The sequence below is a fragment of the Lissotriton helveticus genome, chromosome 4_1 (assembly GCF_964261635.1).
Source record: "Lissotriton helveticus chromosome 4_1, aLisHel1.1, whole genome shotgun sequence".
Taxonomy (NCBI): domain Eukaryota; kingdom Metazoa; phylum Chordata; class Amphibia; order Caudata; family Salamandridae; genus Lissotriton; species Lissotriton helveticus.
The window spans coordinates 188,069,299-188,087,140 of NC_136063.1; the positions used below are offsets into that span (position 1 = coordinate 188,069,299).

A 17,842-nucleotide genomic window follows, 5' to 3' on the forward strand; every position below is an offset into this window, starting at 1 on the left:
AAACACTTTTAATTCTGTTACACAGTCTGCCTTAATCCACTGTCCTCCATTGATTACTTTTCAAGGTTCAGGAGGAAAAGCCTGGACTAAAATCCACATTTTTTGACTGGAGAAAGATGCAGTACAAAAGGGGGGTGGTGATGGACGGAGCATCTGAACCAATCAAACACTCACACCTAGTCAACAGATCTGAGTTTAAACCATCACCGTTCTTTAGCTCACTCTGCCACCCCAGTTCAGATATGGCCATATGCAAATCAGTCTGACCCTGTGCCTCATGGGAACAGTCCAGCCCGAACTGCCAAGCCATGCCTGGACCGGAAACAAGCTTCCAAGGATCGGTTTCTGGCATTGCAGCCGTCTTCAGCCCGGCTTGCTTGAATCCAGTGGCAAAGTGAGCAAGGGACTCACGTCTGAGCATACCCTGCCAACTTATGGCGAACAAAGTGGTACAAAAGGGGGTGGTGATGGACGGAGCATCTGAACCAATCAAACACTCACACCCAGTCAACAGATATGGGTTTAATCCATCACCGTTCTTTAGCCCACTCTGCCACCCCAGTTCAGACATGGCCATATGCAAATCAGTCTGACCCTGTGCCTCATGGGAACAGTCCAGCCCGAACTGCCAAGCCATGCCTTCCCTGGACCGGAAACAAGCTTCTGGGTATGATCAGACGTGAGTCCCGTGCTCTCCATGCCACTGGAATCAAGCTATCCAGGCTGCTGAGGGCTGAAAGCCTGAAACCGGTCCTTGGATGCTTGTTTCAAGTCCAGGGAGGACCTGGCTTGGCAGTTCGGGCTGGACTCTTCCCATGGGGCACAGGGTCAAGACTGATTTGCATATGGCTGGGTTCAAACTGGATTGGCATGGTGAGCAAAAAAACGATGGATTTAGTCCCAGAGCTCTGTACTGGGGTGAATCTGACATTGTTTTGCATTCTGTCCATCACCTGTTTTTGCATTTCTCAACCCGAGTAGGAAGGGTATGCTCAGACGTGAGTCCCGTGCTCTCCATGCTACTGGAATCAAGCTATCCAGGCTGATGAGGGCTCAAAGCCTGAAGCCGGTCCTTGGATGCTTGTTTCCAGTCCAGGGAGGACCTGGCTTGGGAGTTCGGGCTGGACTCTTCCCATGGGGCACAGGGTCAAGACTGATTTGCCTATGGCTGGGTTCAAACTGGAATGGCATGGTGAGCAAAACACGATGGATTTAGGCCTAGATCTCTGTACTGGGGTGAATGCATGACATTGTTCTGCATTCTGTCCATCACCTGTTGTTTTTGCATGGAGAAAGATGTAGTTCATGTTTGTCGATCTCCAACCAACGTGTTGTCTCGCTTCACACTGGTCTTACAAAGAATGTAAAGTGTGTGGTGGGGAGTAGCAATGTAGGAGTGCCAGCATTAGGTGTAGGGGGTGTTGATGAGAAACTGGATGGTTGGTTGGGTGTGTGTGTGTTTGCTCACTGTGTATCATTTAACAGATAAGTAAGTGTGCATGAATACTGCAAAATGGGAGAGGGTATATGTAAGAGAGTTAGACAAAGATTGTTTTGGGGTAGAACGTACTACTATGTTGGGATGAGAGGAAGTGCCTGCTCATGGGAAAGTTGTAGAAAAGGTGCTTATTGGGGAGATATGCATGGAATTGAAAAGGAAAAGCGTGTTGGGGTAAAGCAGTCGACAGAGTGTGTGCATGTTAAAGGATCAGCGCACGTGTAGGGAGTTGTGATCTAGCACATCAGAACACTTGTTTCCTGAAAGTTTTGTGTGTCTTGCACACATTATTTACTAGTGGGCCACAGAAGGGTCAAAGGACCAAAGTAAATCACTTTTACCATCCGTCATCTGCACTTGCCAACTATTCCTGTAGAGGCAGTCTTGCTGCCTGACGATTAAATGCTGTTATTGATTGACATACACAGATGCCTGCTTTCATTCACCACTTGTGCAGATGTAACACAAGCATTAGGTTGTGAATCCTGTTTTTGTTTCTCTTGAGGATCAGGCCCAGGCAGATGAGGATTGGCCAACTGCTAACCTACCTAAATGATAAAAACGGATGCAATGACATCCCACTCACTCCATTCCCCTGAGCGCCTGTGACGTAGAAGCTAGTGTAAATGTGCAGCTCTTTCTCCTACTACCTTGACCTGCTGTCACCGCCCCAGCTTCGGTAGGTTAAGTGTAGGGCTGCAAAACCTCAATAGTGAGCAGGTAACTGTGCCAATAAATGACCTTCTCAGAATCCACATTGATGCAGTACTCTACACTTCGCATTAATCTTGGAGACTAAGATGTTCCTCACCAAGACACCCATCGGGTAGCAGGAGTATTATAAATGTTGTGAATAAAAAACCTATTACATAAACAGAAATTGTTATGTGGCTGAAATTAAGAATATATGCATACATGAGATTGTGAAGCACCATGACACAAAAATACCATCTTTTTTCCAGTATGGTGATGTAAAAAAAGAAGAAAAGGGTTGCATCCTGAATTTACCTTTGTTTGCTATGTGGCAAGATAATATAGATGTTAAGATCTAAGACGTGGTTTAATAAATATTTGAAGACACGTTCTTATCAAATATTCATTATGGTATGTTTTCTGAATATAATTACGACATGGTGTGTACCTGCAAGTAACATAATTTGGACCAGACGGAAGCTGCTCAAATGTGAATATGTTGTGAGAGAGGCTACATTTAAATTAGCAAATGTTCATATTTAGAAGTACACCAGTTTTGGGACCAAAACTAAATGAGCTGCCAAACTTTGATATTTATTACAAGCATAAGGCAGTTTGTACAGCGTCTCACTTAACAATGTATCACTGGTTATGATCTCACAAAAACAGTACAATGTGTTGGGTTCTGCACCTCATTTACGGGTTCTTGCTGGCTATACTCTGCACTTATCTGACTAGGGGGTTAACCATGAGAATTAGTTAAGGCGCTAATGGCGTTAAATATCGATAAAAACGTTTCATTATTTGTATGGTTGACTAAATAAAACAAAGTTTTCAGCCAAAGTTTGGCCTTGAAAATCACAACAGCGAGCGGCGTTCTCTGTGATGGCGTGGAGTCTGATGCTTTTGAACACCTAAATCCCATCAAGGTATCCATGTGTCCTTTGTGAACCAATCCCACAGCGGTCTCTGATAGGAGGCAGGCAGAGGGACAACTGATTCAATGTACAGTGACGATTAGCTCTGCCAAAGTGCCCAATATCCCAGTGATATGATTAATGTCCAAAATGCTTTCAAGTATAACGTAGGACAAAAGATAGGTTTAGCAATGTTCATAGGCTTAAAGCTTCTTCCACACAAAATGTGAGTGCCCAAGTCAGGGTTTTTGGTTCATCCAAATTTCCTCCCACACCAACTGGACATTGCGCTGAACTGTGCCGTAGTGGTATGAATCATCAACTTCTAATTGCAATGTCTTGGGCACAGTCTGGTTTGCAGATCTGAAATTAGTGGTCCAGAAATCAGCATCACCTTCACCCTGATGGAGCTCCGTTGGCTTTCTTTGCTGCCAGCACCATCTTCAAAACCAGCTGCATCTTTTACAGATCCAACACAATCAGCACCTCCACTTATCCTACAGACAAGCTCCCCATCTCTGGTTTTTCACAGCACGCTCGCAACTAGGACACCATCATACTGCAGATTAAGACGTGAAAGAAACAAAAATAAGGCAGCAGACCTTTTCCATCTGTGCATCAAGGATCTAGAACAATATTGCCATCTCTGTCAAGAAGCTGCTCCAATTTACAAGAGTTTAGGGTGCACCTCTTTAAAGAACAAATCACAGTTCATTAACAGTCCACAAACCGGCTACCTCTCCTATCATTGTTGACTTTATGCTTATCTTTGATCGTGTACCACGCTCCGTTGTCTTTTGGCTAGGCTTGCGGAAAAGAAATACAACATGCATATATGACTGAGCCTAAAGAACGCTCAGCACTTCAAGAGGATCTAGTGCAAAGCTCAAGAGGGATCCCGTATCCTTTGGTTCTCTACAGACTGCACGAGGCATGCAGCAAAGCAGGCCAAGCACAGGATTATCAATTAGCCTTCACGTTCTTCTGCTCCTTCCAAGACTTCAATGTTTGAACCAGTTTTCATTGTTACACGGGATTGGTAGGACTCTTTATATTGTTGCTTTCAGGCCCTGACAGCAAGTCTATAGCTGCTGGATCTGAGGTTCCACAGCGGTCAGGGAACTTATTCTCCACACAGAGAACCCACCTTACCTTCCACCTTGACAGGATACAGCGGAGATCTTCCTCATAAGTGAAAAGTGAACTTACTGAATCAGAGTTGCTAGTATGTATTCAAAGTTATGGGCTCTGAAGTGAAAAGCACGGTCCAATTCTGAAGTCGCCCATGGTTGAAATTTAGGTGGTTGTCCAGTCGATTCAATGGGAATCTTCCTAGCCTTGATATGCTACTAAGGAACAAGGAAGAAAAGCAAATGTTTTGGTATGTGCATTGGGCCCACACATTATAGAAAGTCCCTTCTCCAGACTCCAGTTTACAGGCAGATCATTTTGAGTTTGCATGGTGCCCAGGGCATTCAGCCCTTATCAGGGTTTCAGCTGTCATCCTGCTGTTGGCCTGACTGTAGGCTAGCCAGACAGTGAGAAAATTGGGAGGAAAGCATGGTCTCTGAATATGCCAACAGGGATAGTACCATGGACATGACACCTAATAGAGTGATAGTTTAGGTAATGGTTCCATGCCAGAAAATAGGTAGCAGAATAGAGTGCCCACACCCTGGCAACATATTCTGAATTGAAGCACCGTTAAAAACGAATTTCTGAACTCTTGATAGGGTTTATTGAACCTTACTGTCTTTAAAACTGAGGAGGACTTATTTTGTAAGTAGATAATGCCATTGTTTGAGCACTCATACCCTTGGTTTCTAGAATCATAAAAGCCCAACGTATTTTGCAGGAAAGTCAATCAGATGGTACTGCATTGCTGTTGATATGGGGTATTTTGCAAGTTTGATTGAGGTTTGTGCCAGTAAAAGATTGCACCATTTAATGTGACATCAGGTTTGAAGCTGTAGCTGTTAACTGATGCCCAACCCATTCACCCACATCTAGTGCAGATTATTGGAAGGCTATAGCTGCAGCAGCCTTCTCACTCAATGAGAGCATGCTCGATCATTTGACACTTTTGGAGGTGTTGTTTCGAGGGGGAAAAGAACCCTTACAATTTGGAAGCTATCAAAATTGTACTTTGTCTCGTTATTGATAAGTGCAGTTGTATGGTGTGCACTTGAAGCTAAATCCCCTCTAGCCATTATTACAATTTTGGAAAATGAATGATCTGAGATATAAGGATGAACTCCTATCCCCAGCAGTGACAATGTTATCAATTGGGGAAGCCGGGATTCAAACTGAGGTCTTTTTCAGTGTTGCAGCTTAGAACACATCTCCTCTAAGTAGTCCTCCCAGTAAACAAATAATACCAAAGCACAGTCTTCGCCGGTGCACAAATTGAAAATATTTCTGAAATGTATTCAGAGTTTGTTATTAGGCACAAAGTGGTTACTTTTAGGTCTCACCTACCAGACAGCGCAAGCTGTTTGTTTGCGAAAAGACCTCTTTTCAGCTTAGAGTCGGCATAGAGCCTACTCATTGCTTATCATTGGTTGGCTTTTTTGCCACTCTTATTTACCACTCTTATTTACTCGTGTTTTATTTGTTAGCCTGCCTTGGCTTTCCTTCCTCTCCATGAGTTTGTTCTTCCCATGGAGCATGGCCTGATTAGTTGTGTGTTTTTACTGTTTACTTTTCAAGCACTACTTTTTTCATTTTGGTTAAAGTGCATGTGTTTTCCAGAATCAAGAAGTTCTCTTCCTTTGCTCTGTGTTCCTCTCTCTCACCCAGTGTGCTTCTCCCATGCACCAGGTTGCTCTCTCCTGATATTATGTACTTCTCAACCCGCCCTCTGTGTTGCTTCCACTACACTCCATGATGCTTCCCCTCCACCTGCACGTCTGTGTTGCTTCCACCCTCCCTCGCCGTCTGGTTTACTTCTCCCCCTAGTCTGTTACATCCCCCACCCATGCCCTCTGTGTTGCTTCCCTGACCGCACTCCCCTATTTATTACCCCACACGAGTTTTAAATGCTGTTGGTCTGCTTTTATTTTCTTTTCTTTTCTGGTTAACTTAGATCGGTAAATAAAAAGAATAAAAAATAGCTGCTTCCTTTTTTGGGCATGCACATGCATGGTGATGGGTTTATTGCGTCATAGGCTTTTTTCCTCTCCTCTTAAGCCATGCTGTACAGCATAACGAAAAATCATTGGCAAAGCCAATTGGTCTCAAAGGCTAGATCTAATGGCCTTTCCAATGCTTGGTTATTTCTAGAAGCTTCCTTGTTGAGATTCAACTTAAGTGAAATACTCAGTTCCTTATAATACATTTCTCTAACAAATTCGCCATACTTCAACAGTCATACTAAATTTCTTTAAATTTTCCATCTTTCAGTTTGGTTTTGACAGTGCAGCTGGCAAACAGACCTATTGTTTAGAATACAGATCCGGCCCTTTCAGCCATTGATTTTCTTTGCTTCAGAAAAGCGGGTAGTAGTTATCCGTGACTTGGGGACCGCCAAAGCTTCCCTGACGAGCTGCACTGACTGAAAGCACACTCCCTCTTTCTCCCACATGTTCACGTGTATGGACTCCCTTTCCCACATGCACAGACATTCAGTGCTTCTCACACACACACACTCGCTCTTTTCAGGGTACAAATTGTAATTGAATATGCATAGCGCTTACTACCCCTGACGAGGCGCCGTAGTGCTTTTCGATGAGTAGCATTCCAGATCCCACAAAGGGTTAGTGGTGAATTAGTATAGCGAAATATGAAATTGATTTGAATGGTGGAAATGTGAGTCTGTTGGATTGAAAAGGATAGTGTAGGGATAGAAGAGGAAAAGTTGTAGAAAGTGGATTAGGGAGAGAGATGAGGTTTTGGATGATTATAGGAGGGATACATGAAGGAAGGGTTTAAAAAGGTTTGTTTTGGGAGATCTGAATAGTAAAAGAGGCTTGAGATGATACGAGGAGCAGTAGAGGAGGGACGAGTCTGGAAAGGGTTATTTTGGGGATCATAGTAGTAGAATGGGGTTTAGGATGAATCAGAGTGGAGGTAGAGGATATATTGAGAGAGGTATAGGGTAGTGCTTTGGAGAGAGTAGTAGAATGGGGTTTGGGATGAGTCAGAGAGTAGAGGTAGATATATTAAGAGATATAGTGTAGTGCATTGGATATGCTGAATTATGAGTAAAGTAATAAATATAAAGATACGCAAGTACATGGAAGGTATATATGTATAAGGAAGGTAATACATATAGATTTAAGTTGTATTTAATAAACTCAGATTTTCCTATACTTTAAGCTGATTTATTTGTTTTTTATAAAATAAAAGATGTTTTTCCTTTTAATACTTCAATAGTGAAGTTCTAGAGGTTTGATCCCTTACCTCCAAAAGAACGCTTCCCAACTTTGAGTCGTGGTACATTTTTTTAAAAAATAGGTTGATTAATTATGGTCAAAGGCATATTGGGAAAAGACTGCATTATCTTCTGGTTTGGAACTCTAAATGCAGCGTGCCCTACACACTCCTTATTAAGGCCTTGGGCCGGTAGAATGAGCTTTAACAAGATTCCTCTCACGCTGGCCCTGAGCACACCTCAGTTCAACCCCAAGAGAGAGAAACATGGAGGGAAATCATGAGGATGGTTGAAGATGCCTGTGTAAGGACTAGGCCTGGACAGTAAATTACGTTCCGTTTGTGGAATTTGGGTAATTTCGCGTTCAGCGGAGAACGCAAAATTGCCCAAAATTCTACATTTCGTGACTCAGCGAAATTTTCTGCTTGTTCTCGTTCTCAAATGTGTGTTCACAAGATATTTCCCCCCGAGCATGCAAACGGCGATTGCGAACAGTAAAATAGCATCGCGAACAAGCAATTCCGCGTGTTCGCGGAATTTCTGCGTGTTCACTGTGATTTTTTACCTTTTCGTGGAGATTTGCTTAACGCGATTCTGCAAATTCCGCCCACCCCTAGTAACGACCTCAGCAGGACTGCCGACCCCAGGCATCTATATGATGCACATTCACTCAAAAGTGCCCCGAGAGGCCTTCCTCGCCCTCTCCCGGGCAGCATGAGACGCCCTTCCTCTTTCCAGATGGACTGGGCCTGCTGGTCCAATGAAAGCTAACCTAAACCCCTTAGGAGCAGACCTTCACCCGCCTCAGTGCCAGGCTCCCCAGGAGGAGACGGTGCCATTAAGGAGGGCCCCCAGCCCGGGCTCAAGGGCTTCAGCTGGGCTGTCATGGCCGCTCCCATCCCTCCTGCTCACAGGAGCTGGCTGCTTCCTCGAGGCCCTGTCTTCATTCTGTCTCGCACAAAACTCCCTTCAAATGCCAATTTATTTTTTTCATTTAACAACATTCTTTCCCAAAGCGGTTTCCAAATCATCACCGAATGATGGATGGGGGAGCCGGGAGTTCATAATCTGATCTATGGTTCGTGTTTTCCACGCTCTCCATTTCCACCGGTAACCTTTCAATAACCATTTCTGAAGCGGAGCAGAGCGGCCTTCGCTGGCCTCCAGCGAGAGAGCGGCTTCGGGAGTGATGAAACTCCTTTAATGCCCGCCCTCGGAGCAGGGGTGCAGGCAGGGCTCCTGCAGAGGCTGCCTCCTGCACTGGTACATACTGGCACGTTGCTTCACGAAGGACTTGTTCAAAACACAGACGAGTCATTACAATGGCACATTGATTGCTCATTTTGACATAGCTATGGCCCACACGTGCAGGAATAGCAACAAAACAGAAGTAATAACATCACAATTATTTGTTCCAATATATAGTTATCCATCAATAAATGTGCAGTGTTATTAAGCGATTACACGGCGAGGTAAGTGACGAGTAATTGAACAGTGTGTAGATACACAGGCGGCAAAATAAAGTTTGTAAGTTAATGAGTTCACTGGTGGTTCGTGGATGTGTTAACAGCGTCTCCTTGTCTAAGTAAGTTGAAGAGTGTGATCAGCAGCCTATCAGGTATGCCGGGACCCGTCCTCCGCAATGTGCTACACGTCTGGACTAGGCCTGGGTTGAGTTCCGCGTAGTGACACAAAAAATTTGCAGCGCTTCACGGAGTTCCGCAAGCTGCAGAGTGCATTACGTTGCGCCGTCTGCGATGATTTTTAGCGCCAGTGTGTTTGTCCTGTGCTGTAAAATCTGCGCGATTAGCACCACGAGCAGCGCAAGAGGGCGCTGCTTCTTTCTGCTGCTCGAGTAGATGTTCTGCTTGAGCGGCAGCTTTATCAACGCGAACGGAAGGTTTCTCAACACGAGCAGGAGTGGCCATCTGCGACCGCCCATGTTGAGAAATCTTGCTGGAGTAAGATTTTCCTTGCTCGCGCTTGCCAACTTAATGTTGGTAAGCGAGGAAAAACCTCTGCTCCGCACCGTGGAGTTTTTCAGAACTCCGCATGCTACTTTGATCGCGGGGTGGTAATAACTCAGCAAACTCCGCAAGCGAAGCCTAATTTCACGCCCAGGCCTAGTCTGGACTGGTGCACACGCTAACCTCTCAGAGCATGTGCTTTTACATTGAAGCAGTTTCTACGGTTTATAACCTCTCCTCTGCTTCCATTAAAATGTTACTATGCATTGAAAGACAAAGCACATCCAAAGGTATTTTTAACATGGGCTGAACGTGTCTATGTTTTACCTTTTCAATGCAGAGAGAATTTGGTCCTCTGTGTCTGCTTTTTGTAAAATAAAATCCAGCTTTTTGTTATTTAAACACGTGCTTCTATGGTTTGTACAACCATACTGACTGCGTTTTAGTTTTTAAACGCATTCAAGGCTATATATTGGTGCAAACCTGCAACAATATGACTTCGCAGTCTAAAACAGTCATTAAAAATGTAGACATATTTTCGTTTAAAAAAAAAATGTGCACAATATTTTACTTTACTACATTTCTTAAATGGACCAACATAATTCCTTGAACAATAACCACGAAAATGTTGGCCTAAATAATTGGAGTCAGTACTACCAAACACATAGGTATTATTTGGAAATGTAGTCTGCACAATCAATCGTGTAATATTAGCGCAGATCACTAAATTGTGATAATCCTTGTTTATTGTGCAATGTTTATTTGTTGACCGATACCGACTGCAGGACTATATAGAAAGTTTACAAACTATATCATTTCTAGTCCTTTAAGAAATATGGAATCAATTGGTGGAATCCAGACCATCCAGCTCTGACTGACTGTCCAGGAAATCACGCCGAACATGACTTTCTTCCTCTAGGTCTCATGGTCCTGGATTTATCAGACATGTTAGGGGTTTCTATGGGTTCTGAGTGCTCACTTGCAAATCACTGGGATCAGGGCATTCAGTACATTTGGAAAGCAAATGAAAGTAAAATGGCAGTTTAGAGGAACTGTTTTTTTTGGTCACATGTGTAACCCCAAGGCTGTATGAAAACATACAACAACCATATATTTTTAACATCAACATGTTTTATTGTTTTTATCGCACAGTAGCAGACATCCCTCGTCCTAATTGGTTGGCCAGGAGATCACGTTGTATTTATTTATTTTTTTTACTTAGTATCATAGTTTTTTACTCGTCTGCCTCATGCAAGAATATATACCTGCCAAGCCTTGACCCATATTTATTCTCTCTGGTTTCTTGGATGTGAAGGTTCAGAATATGCAAGGGTTTATTTTCTGTCGTTTTGGGAAGGGATCCACTCAGTAGCAGCTGGTGTTGTGTTTGAGGGGCGAGGGTGGGAAAGGGTCGTGCGCGGCTGATAAAATTAAACACTAGCTGCAGCTGGCAGCGGCGCGCTCTTGTGCTCCTCCTTTCGAAGGCACAGGCCCCCAGACTCCACTGCAGCCAATCCTGATGCTGCTCTCATTTCATGAGAGCAGCATCAAGATTGGCCTGAGCGCTCTGGATTTTTGCTCACAGGGAGACTGGGAGCCCGTGCCTGCTCTCTCAGCCCAGCAATGCAGCTAGCTGGGCTTGGAGAGAGCTTCAGTGCAATACCGCTCCCCCTGCGCCTGTTGTTCCCCATGACCCCGCCCCTAAAGACTCAGCAGTAAAAATACGTTTATTATCGTTTTAATTTTCCTTTCCTGACGTTTTGAGGCAGCTGGCAGGGGGTGACGCTCCTCCACGGCTGTATCCACTCACTAGGCATCAGGAAGATTTTTTGGAGACGGAACTCCCACAGCAATGTCTGCAGTATTTGAGCATGGTGGCAGCTGGCGAACAGTGTAACCTACCAACATGAGACTTATCTAAAATGTAGACACTGAGGGGAACCCAGGGAGATGTGTCTTGTATGAGTCCCTGCACATTTGAGTCCCCAGAATACCGTGCAGGCTTCAAAGTATGAGTTAAATCACAATTTCTTACCTTTCTGTGACAGAAAACTTCAGAACATCTGACAAACGATGAAAGTCCCTCTTTCCAGCATTTCTAATAAACCCAGTATGCCACACATTTTGGTGGGCATATTGGCAAAGGAGAGGAATAGGCCAAAAACTTTATTTGTGTTTACCACATCAATAGCACACTGGCATGTTGGTGCCCCAGCAAGGAGTCAGACGCTGTTTACGTTTTTTCTTGAATTTTTTCCAAACAGCATCTAGGTCCTTGGTGAGGGACAGACTCACATGTCTGTGGCTTCGCAAGAGCCAAGAACTTATTTTTTTGTTAACCTATGAAAAATCCATACAGCATCTGGCTCTTTGCTGGGGCACAGACGCGCACAGCTCCTTCCTCTCAGTACGTCACATGGCCAGAGAAGCATTCTGCGATGAATGAGCTGTGTGTGTGATAAGGGAGCTGTGTGAATTGAAAGAAAATGAAGGCGGAAAGAGCGGGTGACTAGGAAGAATCCTGGTCACTCCCTTTCAAATCGTCACCTCCTGGATCATGTCTTACATTGGTGGAGTACTTAAGAGCTTAGCTGCTCAGCTTCTCCTCGCACACTCCTACCCACATCCAAGCCTCACCTCCTTGCCAGAGTGGATCAAGACAGCGGAGATTCTGGGGGCTGCAAGACCTGCCCACTAGATTGATCAATTGAGCACGGGAATGACCTGGGAAAGGCCATGGGATCCTTTCCAGGTCCATCTGATATGTGTGGGGCTACACTAGTGCTTTCGCACACATACGAATGAGCGGCCCAGAAGTTAACACATGGTTGCCTCATTCGGGAGTTTGCCGGTACCCATGGGGGATCTGCCAACGGTAAACTCCATATCAGAACCAGGCGTTTTTCTTCATTTTGGGGCAAAAAGAAATGTATAAAACTGGGTGGGGGCCATGACATACACACACAAAGACAATAAGAGTAACACGCAGACACTCTTTCATGATACATTTACCGCAATAGGGCAGCCGAAGGGTTAACCACAACAAAGTCCAAAAAATGATATTTCTGTTATTTATAAGCTGGTTTCCCTGTCACATAAATAGTGCCATGTTTTTTAATACAGTAGTTTTATATAGTACTTGTATGTCTTCCTCCTGCCACCTCAGGGCACTGGATTACTGATTGCATCATGAAGTGTGAAAGGGCGGCCTTCCCTACACTATGCGTGAAGCTTGCTGGTGCATGGTTTATGCAGGCCTTTGGGCAGCCTCGTGCAGTGAGGAAGTCCAAATAGTATATTTTCTGGACAAAAGGAAGGTAGAAGTAATCAGGTGTTCCTGTCCCTAGTGAGTGATAGCACCTGCAGAGTGAGGAATGGTCTGCTTCTGCAGAGGATTGTTTGCAGTATTTTATTATGAGTCCTCCGGAAGTTTCCAGAGATTCATTCTGTTTGAGACCGAGTAAACCGCTGTCCGTGGTGGAAGGGGAAGAAAAATCTTCTTTTTAGGAGGCCACAAAAATACTTGCTGGAGGGCGGATTTTAATCTCCGTGACCCACAGTATGGTTGGTCATGCACTAGGCATGTCCAACCCTCTTTGAGCAGATTTTCTGGGGCTATCATTATCCCGACAATTCTGGGACAAGGTGCAGAAGTGGAAGAAACCGTACTCGATTTCTTAAAGTTGAGTCGTAAGTGGTTTACGAGCTGTGGGTCACTACTACTAGGGCTACCAGAAGAGTGTAAAAATTGGGGAACCATGTGGGTGTCTTAATCAAATGTTTCTCAGCCTGGGGTGTACATATTCAGGTGGACATTTGGGGTGTTCAGGTGTGATGGACCTCCAATCAGTTGTTCTTCGGATTCGTCATTGCCGACTGTGTACTGCTCTCGAGCAGGTGCAGAATTCCTCTGGTTTGCTAATGCCAGGGAGACAATTGTGCCATTGCCTACCATGGGTAAGAAACCCTGATGCAAAACACTGCTCCCAAAATAGTGATCACAAACTGTGAGTAGTAGTTTTGCGCCCAGTGTGGAATTTTTCAGACTGACCTATGTACTAATAGTCTGTTCGCAACATTCCGAATTGTAGTGTGTTGCGATCCGTCTACCTCAGCAATATTCATGAGCAAATTGAGACTCACTACAAATGGTGACCATTACAGAAATATTGTACTCACTTTTTTTTTTGTATGCAGCAGGAAGCAAAGCTATGGTTATGTATAATTCAAGTAAACTTTTGAAGTGTCAATTTGCCAACAGACTTTTTGTTTTAATACATTCAGATCGGTGAAGGGCACCCTTGCCTTTTGCGAGTGGCTTACTACCTCAAGTTGGGAGTCTGTGAAATGTTAATGTTTCACAACCAGATTTTAGTCATAAAACATTGATACATGTTATAACAAATCACTATTTAGAAAGGACCCCTACAAATACATGTCCACGATGCCACACGGCTCCGCCAACATTTCTACACCTGGCTTGGGATTGTCCCACAGTACACACTTACTGAGGCCAGGAGGTTGAGATTCTACAGTGTGTTGAGGTAGTGACACTAAGGCCAGAACTCACAGCTTGCTTATTGGGTATACTTAAAAAACATAAGGGAAGAAAAATGCAATGGCGATTCACATAACTGGCACTATTACTAGCGAAATGTCGAGTAGCCATGACCTGGATGGGCACTGGGGGATCTAAAGTGCCAAGGTGGATTATAGATGTGAAAGAATGGGCTTTAGCAGAGGAGCTCAGGCTACGCGGTGTAGGGTAGATGAGCATGCAGAAGAGGATTTGGCATTAGGAGAGAGGCCATATAGGACTTTGAAGCAACAGGGCAGGATACAGGATATTCAGGCTCAGTTGCAGAGGGAGGTGCCACGTCTACGAAAGATCTTGAATCTAATAATGAAGCAACTTCCTCTACTGACCACACGTAGCAATTGTACTGTAATACTGAAGGCCTTTAGAAAATGGGAATGTACTACCAGACACAGCACTGTGAAAGGGTGGAATGGCTATAAAGTTTACTTCATGTTTGTGATTGTTACACGATATAGCATTATTTATGTCAACAAATGTGAAACAAAAAATAAACAAATTCTTTAACCCGTTTACCGTGGCGGCAATTCCGCTGCGGTGCGGGCGTTCTTAAGGGTAGGCGGGACTGCATCAGCCAACGGTCGTTCGCAGCACCAGAGAGGGAGTGCTCCCGTCAGCCGTTGGCCGACGGGAGCACGGAACGGGTTAAAAAAAGAAAGGAGCCCCTAAACTTGCCCCATTCAAATAGCGATTTCTTATGCCCTTCCAAACCGATTTTGAGATTTGGTGACCTATTATTGAATCACAAAGGGGGATTTAGTACCTACTAAAAAGCCATTTAGCAGTTGCAAAACACTGTGATTTAGCAAAGTGCAGAGTTTGTGACTGCTAAATGGCTCTATTATACCTTGTGTGAGAGTGAGCCACAGGGCCTGTATGAAAAAGGTAAAGATATGTTTTTCAAACAAATGAGTTACATACATATTGCTCTGGTTACTCTTTATATTATATCACAGTAAATAGTTCCGACTGCTTATGCCCTTCAATGTCAGTGGTGAATACATTAATAGGATTGCATGGACCCTTATAACTTGTTGGAAGCTCCAACATCCATCCTGGTGTTCTTGAGTTCATCATATACACTTCATGCACCTTACCAGACATGTGTGCCTGCTCCAGTAAAGGCCGGTGCCAACCTTGTTGCCTGTGTTGTGTTAGCATGGGTTGGGATCTAGTGCTTGGTGTGAGTACAGCAGTGGTGTAACAAAGGTCCCCGCAGTGCGGGAGACCCCCAGCTCATGGGGCGCCCTTAGCACTGTGCCCTGGCGTGGGAGCTCCTAAGTGAGTCTGGAGGGGGCCCCTCCATGTACGTTGCAGGGGGTAGGGGTGCTCAAGATCTGGTACGCCACTGGAGTACAGAGAATGTGGAGCTGGAGGATGCCCATATATCCAGTGTTGAATCAGTTGCTTTAGACAAATAGCTTGCCTTTGTTGATCCTTGAGTTATTTATATGTATGTGTTTACAAAGTGCTGCGATTACTACACAGAGCTGTTATTTTACGGGTATGTTCTAAGATCCTTGTTCTTGGTGGTGTTACATATGCTCTGGGCTTTTGGAAGGCTCGTTTTTCCATTGTGTTTATGAGTAGGCTGTGAGCCTTTTTTGTCATTGCCTGTTGTAAGCATGCATGTGGGATGCCCTTTATGTCTGTTGTTCATAGCAACAGACTGGCTTGTGCCTGTTGTCAGTACAAATGCTAGTAGCATGGGGAAGACCCTTGATCCTGGTGCTGGAATGAGCAGTGTGAACATTGTGTGCTGCTTGTGTTGTTCCTGGTTTACAAAAAATAGTGGACCCTACATGTGGACAAGACTTATTTCCATTCGATCACCAGAACGACCGCTTAGCCAGCAAGCCAATATTGATTAAATTATTTCTACCTCACATCCCATTGATCTCAGTAGAGACCTTGAACTCGTGTTTATATCACTATCCCCTCCACTCGCCGATTACCCGCTCCGTTCAACCACACGCATGCCTGAACACCTCCTAGGTCACAATCTTCACCTCTTCATTCGCCGCAATTCTCAAGTCACTCGTTTTTAAAAAAAAAAACTGTCTCCAACATGCCTAAAATGATATATATTTCCTGGTTTTCCTTCCCCCTTGCCTCCCATTTCCTTCATGTAAAGTAATGCGATAATAGGCATTGTGTTAATCACTGTTGTACAAAACAATAATGTTGGTAATTCTTGTCCTGATGATGATGTCACAAATGTAAAAAGGCATCGAAACGTCGTCGACTAAAAAAAACCATCTGCAATATGATAATGCTATATTATTTGATGCAATGGTATGGTTATGTTTAAGAGAGAGTCTGTAGCACTGACCACAAGTATACAGACAGATTTTCGCTTTGCCCTTTTGGCCATTTCTTTGTTGTTTTGTCTTGATTGTTGTGGGTCACGGCTGTGCCCACTTTTTATCTTTTTTGGTTCTTAAAATTCACTTTATCAACCAGAACATTTAAAATAAATTTTCTTGTCCGGCTGGACAAAAGACATACTACTTATCAGGTGTATGATTAATGATTTTTGCATGTTATCTTGTCCACATGTAGGGACCACTGTTTTTTGTAAATTGATACTGCCCAAGATCCCTATGGCATACCTTTCGGGTTCCCTTGTCTTTGTGAAAACACTGTGTTGTTCCTGGTGTCAGTAAGAAGGGTGTTGGCCTTGGGAAGACATATTCTGTGTTGCAGCCTAAAACACATATCCTCCAAGTAGCCCTCCCAGTGAACAAATAATACCAAAGCACAGTCTTCACCACTCAGTGCACAAATTCAAGATATACTTTGCTGCATTGTAGACTCGGTTATCATACCATTCAATGAACAGCTTTACATTTACTTTTCCTTGAAAGGGAACTGGTAAGTGAAGGTACTGAGACTTCCTCTTAAATCTGCTCTGTGGCTCATCACATACTCTGAATCCTGTAGTGGCCCAGTTGCTAAGCGGTACATGGATCAGTTTGAAGTTGTACATTATAGCTTTAATTATCTTCCATTTTTTCACCTTTTTGCTCCAAACTTCACATTTTAGGAACAGACTGGTCTCAACTTCCTTGACTGAAGCTAGCTACTCGTCTTAAAATTCATTCCATAGTAGCACAAGTCTAACTATATCTCTATATCTGAATTGCTGTGTGTGTTGCACCAAATCTATGTAACTCAACATGATATGGGCACATTACAAAACTCATTAAAGAAACAAATTAACTGCACAACTGGCAGTAAAGCAGGCTTAGAGGATGTTGCTGAGACCTTAAGAAAGTTTGCAGCAAATGTGCGGATCAAGCGATTAGCGTTAACTTATACATCGCCTACAGTGGTTGACCATGAGTTAGCCATGGGTTGAGGGATACCTGTAGGCTGTTCTGGTGCTCAAAGTAATCATGAACTTCAGGCATTTTGAGTATTTTGGCAGCGAGTTCTAAATAATAATTGTGGGTTCTTATAATTTAACTGTCGCACCTCGATAGGTCTTTATTTGTTTGAAAAACCTACCTATCTGTTCCCTGTACACCACAGTAGATTTGGTCTGTATTGTATCCACTCTACCAATTTCTTTTTCATGGTCTTGCTTAAAAGGAGTGTCTAGCTTTAATAGCACAAACAGACCAAAGGGGTGGTTTGAGGATAACTCTGTGCAGGACAGGTATCCTTCAGAGATTACTATGTTTGAATCATTCCCTATTGTCAGGCTGGCAATACTGAGTAACCTTAGCAGTTAACAGTGTTAAACTATCTTCTAAGATGAGAGAAAATAGACTGGCCGTGCTTGCAGAGATAGCA

At 43.9% G+C, this 17,842-nt stretch overlaps 1 protein-coding gene across 3 annotated transcripts in view; it reads left to right on the forward strand.

The window, feature by feature from the left end:
• Positions 1-17,842, forward strand: part of TSNARE1 (t-SNARE domain containing 1) — a 1,194,676-nt gene that overhangs the window by 1,124,646 nt on the left and 52,188 nt on the right. The window lies entirely within an intron of this gene.